The sequence below is a fragment of the Gossypium hirsutum genome, chromosome A06 (assembly GCF_007990345.1).
Source record: "Gossypium hirsutum isolate 1008001.06 chromosome A06, Gossypium_hirsutum_v2.1, whole genome shotgun sequence".
Lineage (NCBI taxonomy): Eukaryota > Viridiplantae > Streptophyta > Magnoliopsida > Malvales > Malvaceae > Gossypium > Gossypium hirsutum.
In genome coordinates, this window is record NC_053429.1 from 10,482,052 (window position 1) to 10,492,315 (window position 10,264).

The window sequence follows — 10,264 nt, forward strand, 5'->3', positions numbered from 1 at the left end:
GAGTAAACCATACGGGTGTAACACCCTTCACCCGTATCCAACACCAGGACAGGGCTCGAGGCATTACCGGAACTTTACATTTTCAGTATACTAACTCGGGTTACAAAATTTCATTTGAATTTAAAACTTTTCAATCATGAACATCCCGTCCCTTGTATAGGCCTTCGAGACCTATAACATACCTAGAGGCAGTGCGGGACAAATTCGGACACGTTTGATAAACATTGAGCTTTTTGGAAAAAATTTTTTATCAAAACATGTCACATGCCCATGTAGGTGGGCCGTGTGGATTCACACACCCGTGTAACTTGGGGCACGCCCATACCCTTCAGCCGTGGGCGACACTGACTTATCAACACGGCCATGGCGCACGCCCGTGTGGAACACCCGTGTACATCTTTGTGCTAAAATTTTAAGTGCAGGGGACACATAGCCATGGCACACGCCCATGGGAGGGAACCATGTGGACTCTATTAGCCTATTTTCCAAGCCTTTAGTTACCTATTTCTACTACTTGTGCCTAGTGGTTACCAAGTTTGAGAGAAAACATAATTTTACACTTGTAAATAATCTTAATGAAAATAGTTGTATGGAAACCTCATATCATTGGTTTCATACATAAATGGTTATTTCCCTTTTAGTGTTATGGTTTCCCTTATTACTTTAATCCATCCGAAATTGGCTCATTCATGTGACTCATTGACAATTGATAGCAACCCTTCATTTGTAATTAAAACCATACATAAAATCGTAGGTCATATACAAAGAGATAAACATATTTTTACATGCATTCATTTGGAAAATCGAATGACATATATAACAAAATACTAAAAAAAAAATACTATACATGCCATTGAACAAAATAAACAGAGTCATTATACCAAAGCTTGTTTAGTTTATAGTGTGTTGACTCTCCAATTGTCTTCCAGTCCTTATGAGTCCTCGAGCTCTGTGAGACAGAAAAAAAGAGAGGGGTAAGCATTTTCATGCTTAGTAAGCTGGAATAATCGGAAAGTAAACTTACTGAGTAATTAGCATACATCCATATTTAAATCATGAAACCATCAATTATGAAACAGTTCCCTATCACATGCACTCAATCAATGAGTTAGTTACATATCAAAGCATCATGTAATTTATGTAGATGAGCTCATCATTCATCACCTTATTGACATACATCATATTAATCCCGTTGAGTTTCCAGGAAATATTGATGGAATACCCATTATCCGTCAATTCTTCGAATGATCATTTCACATATATGCACTCCCGCGAACCTCACATCTCATGGCAGGATTACCAGTCCAAGCTAAATCCCCTATGTCATGAACTTATAAGATGATGCCAGGATTACCAGTCTAGGCTAAATCCCTTATAGCGACAAACACCCTTAATGAGCTCGGATCTGAATTACCAGCCTAGGCTAAATTCAGACCCTAATCGGATTACCTGTCCGGGCTAAATCCAGAATGCACACATATTCTTCGAGAGGCTTAATCATTCAAGGAACACCCGTCCGGGCTAGATCCTTTTCATACTTGAGATCACGGATTACCCGTCCGGGCTAAATTCTTACTGCAACACATGCAGGATCTCAGTTCACATGTCAATGGTTTATCCATCGAATTCCCTTTTTCATCTTCAACCGAGACATTTTTCACATGTTATCATCAAATATGCATTTCTATGATATTTCATACCAATAATAAATGCAATCATCATGCATTTATAATTCATACAATTATACATATTAGGGGTTCACTTTAAGTTATCCGAACTTACCTGGTATTCGTTTCAGAGTTGTGTTTCGGTTATTCCGAAACCTTGCGTTTACCACATTGACCTCCAAAATTTGTTCCTCGGGGTCTATATCAACAAAATTAACTCATTAATGCACTACATTATACATTTCAAGTTTAATATCTACCCCCAGTCCAAATGACTATTTTGCCCCTAACCTTTCACATTATTACGATTTAGTCTCTAAGCTCGTATAATGAAACACATGCACTTTCTATCTTACCCAAGTCTAGCACACTTTTCCTTCTTATGGTAGCCCACATTATCCATTATTTTCTCATTTCTACCACACATTTACATCTTTTACAAAATAGTCCCTATAAGGGTTTCTCATGAAAATCAACTAGGAAAAGATGTTTAACATACATTCATCTTTCATATTCCTCCATAATCCATCAAAATACAAGCAACTCATGCATGGATAAATTTTTAAACATGAACCCTAGCATGAAATATGGGTAGAAATGGAGAGAGCAAGCTACCGGGATTTCAAAAATACGTAGAGCATGAAAAACGGGGCTTGAGGGCACTTACTATTGAGCTTGGAAAGCTTGGAAACCCTAGCTATGGAGAACCCAAAATTTTTGGCTGGATGAAGGAGAAAATGGCTGATTTTGGCTTTATTTTTCCCATTTTAATTCATTAAATGACAAATGACCAAAATGCCCTTATGCCCTTTCTTTAAAATTTCATCAATGCAAGCCCATTTTTGTCCAAAAATTTAGAATTTAGGAAAATTACTCTCTAAGACCTTCTAATTCATAATCTAAAGCAGTTTCATACAAATTGCTTCTAGAATCCAAGTTTTGCAATTTATTCAATTTAGTCCCTAATTTCTAATTGGACACCTTATACTTAGAATTTCTTCATGAAACTTTAACACATGTATATACTCATATTCTAGGCCTCATAATAATCATATAACAAATATTTTGATGTCGGATTTGTGGTCTCAAAATTGCTATTCTGACTAGGCCCTATTTCGGGATGTTATAACGGGTGTGTGAGATTCTAGGCCAGGCCGTGTGATCCACATGACCAAGGCCAATTTGGGCTGTGTGGACCCACACGGGCAATCAACATGGGCGTGTGAGCCCATTATCACTGATTTGTTGCTAAGGTTGCACGGGTCGCTCGAGACGACTATGAACCTACTGTAGGGTCGGTAAGTTTACCTAGACCCCTAATTGTATGAAACGACTGAATGACTGTTACACGTATATAAGTGTTTGAGCATGATAATATTTCACTGGACCGATATTGTATGAACTGTTACTATGAGATAGCATGACATAATTGTATGTTGCACTGTATCGGGTTGGGGTTTGATATTGATCGAAGGAAGTGTACTGAAAGGCTTCGAGCCTAACTTACTAGTAGCATAGCTGCAAATCACTGTCTAGTGCGACATTTGGTACTAATTGGAGTGTAGGGATGGGTGGGTTGATTATATCTCCACATGGAGTGTAGGGTTGGACAGAGATAGAGTGTAGATGCTCGTTGGGTAGGATTTTTGTATCTACATATCTGTTACTGAGATGGGCTAAGGCCTTAATGCTTACTATTACTAAAATGTGCTAAGGCCAAATTGATACTGATATTGATATTGTAAAGGGCCTAGGCCCAAACTGTGATTATTTGCTTATTGTCTGATTGTTTGTATGGGGATTACACACTGAGTTTACGTAAACTCACCCCTTCTGCTTAATCTGTACAGGTAACCCCCAGACATAGGGGGATTGATGTGGCGGAGGACTCAGTGGTGGCCACACGTCTCCTATTACGCTATTTATTACCTATTTATGATTTTACTTTTAATTGGGATTATTTTGCTTTAATATGGCCTCTATGGATTTTTCCTTAAATTTGGGTTGTTTTACTAGTTTTGGATTATAGTTGCTAGACGTTTAAAAACTCGGTTTTAAAAAAAAAAGTAAAGTTTTCTCTAAACACACAATTTACACAAAAAGAATTTTAAAAGCTTCTGCAACGAAATATGTTAAAGCGAGTGACTAAATAAGTAATGAATTTGAGGGCCAAAAGTGTAAACAAATGAAAATTATTTTATTGTGACAACTTAGTTTCAAACGTTATCATGTGAAATCGCTAGATTCGGCCATAACATTTGGGTCAGGTTTTGGGTGTTAATCAATTGTTAACTTGTGTATACATGTCGTTTAAAGGACTTGTTTTAGTTGTATCAGATCAGATTTGAATGTAAAAGATGTCGTTCAGGCTCCCGGTGCAAGGTGTATTCTTTTACAAGTGAAGTGGGGCAAAACATGTCTAGGAATAATGCCATATAGTCTCCCACAAAGGCATATGGACCACACGGCCCCTCACAAAATCATGTACCTCTTGACCCTAGGCTAGTTCGAATCCCACACGGCAAGAACCCTCTACATGGTCATGTCTCTCCTGCAGGTTAATTTTACAAATTTTAGACAGCCACAATCTATTACACAGCTTGACCACACAGCCGTGTAACCCTTCCACACAACCGTGTATCCCCTATTTTATAGTTATGTCCAATTTAGTTTGGATATTCCCAGAATCATTTTTGGTGTTTTATTTTATTCAATTGAGTCCCTGGTAATATGAATAATGTTAGAATCCATGATCTGATTGACTGAATTATTATATACATGCATGATATGTGAATAATATATATGTTTGTTACATCTGTATTTCTGATTGTACGTTCAACATGTCTCATGATACCATTAAATCGAATCCATGAAAAGCATATGTTTTGCTACTGTTCTAATTAGTTAAAAGCATATCTATTGTTGCTGTATTGATTTGTTATAAGCATATTATTTGCTAGCATTTTAATCTGTTATAAGCATGCTATATTGCATTGCATAGGACGAGATGCTTTGAAAGGAGGAAGTTCTGACATATTAATAATCTGCAACTCTAGTGGTTCATCCACAAATTATTTGGCAACTTTTATCTGCAAAAAATGTTGTGCATTCACAACCATCTGGTAGCGTATTAACCTAAAACACTGGTGGTTCATCCACCCATTTTCTGGCAGCTCTTTTTTGCAAATATGTTGTGTATTCACAACCATCTGACAACATATTAACTTGCAACACTGGTGGTTCATCCACCAAGATTCAAGCAGCTCTCATTTGCAAATATGTTGTGCATTCACAACCATCTGGTAGTGTATTAACCTGCAACTTTTGTGGTTTATCCAAAACCCGGTGTGTAGGGACTGACGAGTTCTGGGGAACTCTTACTTTGGTGTGTAGCAGTGGAGTAAGATATTTTTTGTTTAACTTAAACTGTATTGCCTTCATAAAGCATGTACATACAATTCTAAGATTGTTGAGATGACATGTGTATATATATCTATACATTGTCGAGTTAATCTGATGTACTGATATTCCGACACTGCTACTGTGAATTATTCTATGTGATATGGTTTTGTATGCTAATTGGTTGCACTGATATTCTTGTGAGGGAACCTACACCGAACTTCATAGCTCACCCCTTTTTAATTTTCATCTTTTCAAATAATCCACCGGGTTAGAACGTGGGCACGACATCCGACAGGTCTTGGCTCGGATTTTATTTTACAAAATTATTTTAGGCTTGTTATTTTATTTATTTTAGTTATTATTCAAGAATTTTTTTTATTATTTTATTTCGAACTGTGGCTTGGAGCTTAGGATTTGAGCTTATTTTTATGATACATGAAATTTAATTTGAATTTTAGGATGTCAAATTACGATTAATAATTAGTTATGCATAAACCTAGTTTTTAACATAAATAAACGTCGTCCTAATCGACTGCTAAACTATAATTTAAAATGTTAGTAATTACAAAACGATATTTAAACTAAGTTCTCTACTAAACTAAACAAATGATTTAAAATGATGATTTTCAAAATTACGATAGCTCTCTGGGTCACTCCGGTGACCAATGTAGTCTTCTAAATTCGGATTTAACATCTAGATCGAATTGGGGAGGTTACATACTATGATTAATATTTTCATTATAATATATTTGTTAATAGATGTATAATTTTTATATAAAAGCAAAATATCATGATAATATTATAACATTAATATGACTCAAATCAACAAATTTATTGATTATATTTTACAAAATATTTTGAGTCAAAATATTTGTGTGGTGATTTTTTTTCATACGTCATTCAATACTATTAGATTTACTAAAAAAAATAGTATAACATGTTTATCCATTAGTGTTTAATTGGTATGAAACGATGATTAAAATATCTGAAAGTTCAATTTCTAAATTCTAAGAAAACTTTGATTCTTAAACGTTAAGAAGTCTGTGTTATTAGTTTATTGGCAACTGCAGCTGATGAATTTGGAAGAAGAAATAGTTTTACTTGATCAACAAACAAAATATTTTTTTTATATCAGAGTTTTTCTCCATAATTTTATTAATAAAAATTTGGAACTTCATCTCATGGTCTATTGGGAAAAGAAGAAGAAAATAAATGAATTTTATGTGATATAAGATCAAATTAAAAATAGTGTTTGTGGAGCTTATAATAGTTTCCTTAAAAAAATTAATATATATTGACGATGGTGTGGATATTGGCTTTATCTAGAAATTGGAAATTCCACCAAAATTTGAAATGCTTTGTTTAAATGGTAATATCATTTTTCTTTAAGGAGTAAAGAGATTAATATTGAGGACTGAAAACATAAAATTTATAAATAAGATTATTTTCGAATATTCTTAAAATTCTTGATTATCAACTTTCGAAGTTTAAACATTTTAACTTCAGGGGCTGTTTGTAAAATGTTTTAGGTTTCTCATGAAGAGACGCATCTAGACATTTTTCTAACATATAATGTTTTAAAGTTATAATTTGCATCCTTAATTATCCTTTTATGCTTTACATGAATTGATTTGATAAAAAAAAAATCTCGTTTCAACTTTTCAATACACATAATTGAATCCACCCAAGTGGGGTAAATATATTATAAACTCCATTGTTGATTAATTAACATATGCATGATCTCACCAATTTTATTAGGTAGGAGGCTACGATACCAACTGAATGCACATTTAGTCATGTTGTTGCAACTTGTGGTATGTGATTTGGCCACAAGCTTTGGAATAAGTATTGACACAATTATACAAACAAAACAATAAATAATAGAAATAAAACAAGTAAATTAGTAATGCAATTCAGTCCACGAGTTACTTCTACGATGACTTAAGAAATTCTTTACTAAAACTCATGATACAAGCAATAATTTAAGCTTAATTTATTCTAACCATAAGAAATGTAAATAATAAAATGCACTTCCAAACAAAACACAATTTACAATTAATTAAGTCCTCTATATACAGGCTACAAAATCTCCTTGGATCAAGCTTAGAATATCTTCCATGTAAAGTAAGATAATAAATTTATTAACTCTAATATTATCTCCAACGTCTATCTTCAATTTCAAGTCTCATATTCTTTCAAAACTTTATGTTGAGATAGAGATAAAAAAAAACTCTTCAAAAATTATATTTGAAATGAAATTCTTATATCTTAAAATTTTTTAAATGTGTTATAAACACAATAACATATATAAATTATGATTTGTGATATGGCACAAATTTATCCCCATACTAGCAGAACTAATTTACAAAATCATCTTTAACAGATGATATTTAATAATATAAATTTTAAAAATTTATGTGAGCTTAACTTTCAGCTTCATTAAGAATGTTTAGTAGGCCAGGTCTGAGTTTGCCACAATGGAGAAAAAAAGGTTTGGACTACCCTTACATTTTATACCTAATATCTTTAGGCATTATAGGTTCCAAATGGTGTCATCAATTTTCAAAGCAAAGTTAGATGAATTTATTTTTTAATTAGTCCTTTGGGTCATTTTTATTTATTTATTTACAGAAATAAACCGATTTTAGAAGAGAAAAACAAAAAGTGCGTCCAGTTGGGCGAGCTTTTTGGTCAGGTGCCAGGAAAGTTCGCCCAGCTGGATGCGCTTTCTCCCAACAGTAAAAAGCAATGTTTTTTTGAATGTTGTCACGCCAACGGTAAAAAAATCAATACCCTTAATGGTAATATTCTTTTACCCTATAAATACCACTCAATTTTTTTCATTCACATCCTTCTCTCAATTCTCTCAAACTCTCCCGTTTTAAATTTTTCAGTATTTTCATTTAAAAATATAATTTTTTAATTATAACGTTTCAAATTGACTTTTCATGAATGGTCGCTTCTCTAACCCACTTTGGCGACAAACATATTTCCGTTGCCCAAGCAATAGTGGTAAGATAAAATTTTAAATTCCATTATTTTTAATTATGTTAAATTTAAATAATTTTTTTAATTTGAATTTTTTATTGTGTAAATAGAAGGATGATCATGTTTTGGAGGGTTTATTCATAATATGGGAAAGTCTGCAATCCTTGAAATTCGTGGCTACTTGCAACAGGCTGAATTTTTGAATGTGTCTCGCATGACCGGGGGTTGTAAACTCGATTTTACACTAATCAGCGCGTTGGTGGAAAGATGGAGGCCTGAAACACACACTTTCCACCTTTCATACGGCGAGTGTACAATCACACTCGAGGACATAGCGTTACAACTCGGTATGCCTATGGATGGGATAGTCATCATGGGGTTAGTGGTTGTTCCGATTAAAGTGGATCTCTACAGAGCACTGTTGGGGAAAGTCTTGAACAAGTTTGAAGGTGGTTGGATATTGATCAACTGGTTGGAGAGAAATTTCGATGAGCTCCTTCAAGACTGAACAAAGGAGGTCATAGAACAATGCCTGAACATTTATTATGGGGTTAATCGGGGGCATTTTAATGCCTGAAAAATCTCAGAATTCGGTGCACATTAGGTGACTACTACATCTTGTGGACTTCAATGAATGCAGAAAACTAAGTTGGGGATTGGTCGTCTTGTCCATGTTATATCAAGAGATTTGTCGAGCCATGGTACCGAATAAGATGTCAATCGGTGGTTGCCTACTCCTACTGTAGTTGTGGGTCTCGTGGCGATTACAGTTTCTACGTCCCAAGGTGACCAACCCATACATGTTCCCATTGGTGACGAGGAAAACATCATTTAATAATAAATATGTAGTTTCTATGTTAATTTTATTTATTTATTATATGTTTCGACTAACATATTGCTTGTACAGGTGGAATCATGGGTCGAGTTACGTGGGACTACCCGAGGATATGGAAGATTTTAGGTTATTGTTAGACCAACACTCGGAAGCCGAGGTTAGTTACTTATTCTTTTGAACCTATATTAATTACGTAATGATCTATAAAAAAACGTACATAACGATATTTATAATTTTACTTTTCAGTTTAAATAGATGTCGTATGCTGAAACCGATATCATTTATTGCATCCCACCAGAAGTGTTCGAAATCGAGAGATGTGGGACGCCAATGTGTCATTGGTAATGTACGCGATGATTGAAATTCACGAATTAGACAAGGTGTTACAGCAATTCGAGTGGAGGCAATGAATTTCGCCGCCACCACGAAACCTGGAAGAGTTGCACAAAGTGGACATGCGGGGGAAGAACGACGACGACTGGGTGAAGTAGCACAGGGAGCATATCGAGGCTTAGGAGCGTAGGATACAATCTTTACCCGTCCATGAACCATTGTTCTCAATAGACACAACGGCAGATGTCAAATACATGTTGTGGTTCAGACTCACCGGTAAATCGTATCTACTATTGCTGAAGAGAGGAGAAGCCAAATTCGGTGCAAGAAACAACAATGATCACCACAGTAGCAACATAATAGGGGATGCGGTCGCATGATGGGATTGTCATTGGCCCCAGTAGAAGAAGTGATTTCTTACCATGTCAGTAGAAAGGCTTGCCTAGCTAGGAGTGTTTTCTCTAACAAAATTTCTTCTGCCAGAATTATAAGTCTGATGATTCGTATTCTTTCATCCGCTTTAATCACATTTCGAATATGTTCTTCACTTCTGCAACACATCTTCAATGAAAGGATTTTTTTTTTGCATATAGACCCTTTCCTGTGCTTATAAAAGGGGTCTCACACGCCAAGCTTCAATTACTCCTCAAACATATTTTACAACACACTTTCCACCTCTACTCCATAAATCATTTTTGGGTGCTAACAATTCCGATTGCTAAAAATATTTCCTTAATGTTCGAGGTATTTTTTAGTAGTCGGTGATGCCATATCTCTACAAGTCGCACACATTTCATATATCATGTCGATTGGGGACCATTACCTCCGAAGCCTATCGCGGGAAAGTCAGGTTCGGAGTGGTTTTTCTTTCTACGGTCAAGGGTAGAAGTCTACATAGAGATCTCAATCGATGACCGTTATGTGGTAATGGATTGAGGTATAACAGGAGAGCCAATTGACAATCGTTACGTGACCGCGAGCTCAATCTTTTCGGATACCCGAAAATGATGCCCTATAAATACCATACAGAAGTTTGAGG